The sequence below is a fragment of the Rattus norvegicus genome, chromosome 18 (assembly GCF_036323735.1).
Source record: "Rattus norvegicus strain BN/NHsdMcwi chromosome 18, GRCr8, whole genome shotgun sequence".
NCBI classification, from domain to species: domain Eukaryota; kingdom Metazoa; phylum Chordata; class Mammalia; order Rodentia; family Muridae; genus Rattus; species Rattus norvegicus.
In genome coordinates, this window is record NC_086036.1 from 82809027 (window position 1) to 82810396 (window position 1370).

The 1370-nt window shown below is 39.6% G+C and overlaps 1 pseudogene; it reads left to right on the forward strand.

Annotated features, from left to right (window-relative positions):
- The first annotated feature begins 331 nt into the window (after positions 1-331).
- On the forward strand, positions 332-405 carry LOC120098410 (U2 spliceosomal RNA; annotated as a pseudogene).
- Positions 406-1370: the final 965 nt, after the last annotated feature.

A 1370-nucleotide genomic window follows, 5' to 3' on the forward strand; every position in this document is an offset into this window, starting at 1 on the left:
TCACATGCCATTTCGGTCCATTTTATTTTTATATAAAATACATATATTATTGGGCACTGTATTTTAATGACATTCTTATTTTACTTTCCTGTTTTAACAAATTCAGGAATTATTACTTTTCTATACCAACCATGACCCATGTTTACAGTGCCCAAACAGCATCTGGCCTTAGAGACTATGTCAACCAACTCTGCCAAAAGGCTAAGTTATTCCTTGGATTTTTTTTTTTTTTTTTTTTTTTTTTTTTTTTTTTTTTTGCTTCAAGAGTGTTCGTTTTTAAACCACCTCATTCAATATGGGTACATTGCTATTATTTTTATAGTTACTATTAATCGCTTCTCGGCCTTTTGGCTAAGATCAAGTGTAGTATAGTTACTATTAATTTTAGTTTTCAAACGACCTATCAATTTGTATGGTATTTCTGGATATTTTTCTTTCGAACGGAATGTAGATCATGCTTATAATTAGAAAATAACACATCTGTGATTTCCATTCAGTCATGTTAAGACCGTGTACAGCCCTGCAGAGGGTGATGAGGTAATGTTTTCAGGGCAGCACCCTTAATTTCTTCATCATTTGTAGCAAGCAGACAGTTCTGCTTCAACAGCTACTATCTGTGGGGAGCGGGTGTGGAGGCAGTCCCAAGATGGCACCTGGGACTGCAGCTAAGTCTCATGACTAGCACCTGACTTCCTCACACACCTGAAACTAGCCACGTCCATTGTGAGAGCTGCGCAGGCGCACCATGACGCAAGATCAGGCCATGTGACGTGGACCTATGAACTGAGATTATGCAGTCTGAACTGAGGGGGCGGAGTTGAGGGAGGATATGAGGGAGTGTGCTGGGGGCTGGGGGTAGAGAGAAGAAAAGAAAAGAGAGATTGCTGCTTGCATGCAGAAAGAAAGGTTCCTGAATAAACTGCTTTGAGAAGAACGTCATGGTGTCGCTTCTTTGTGTGGGACAGAGACAGAAGCGACAACTATCAATATCAATTGTGTTTCCAGTTTTGGCCTGTACTTCTGTAAGGGATGAGCAACCATCAGAAGCAAGTGCTTCCCATCCAGCATACAGATACAGCTGTCTGCCGGTTTCCTTCTCCCTTTATTTTAATCTTTTGCCCGAATATCTGGGCTACAGATTATCTGTGCTCATTTCTGTTCTTTCTTTCTTTTTCTCTTCTTTTATCGTAACTAGATCTCAATAGTACTCACAGCTGTATATTGAATTGGATGGTGAAGCACTTGGAAAGAGCATGTGTTTCACCTGTCTCCAATTCATCTTCGAATCACCCTGCTAGTGATCAATGAAATTAACTCTAAACTCTTTTAAAAGCGAGAATTTAGTATGGTGCAATATTATCCAAGGTTTT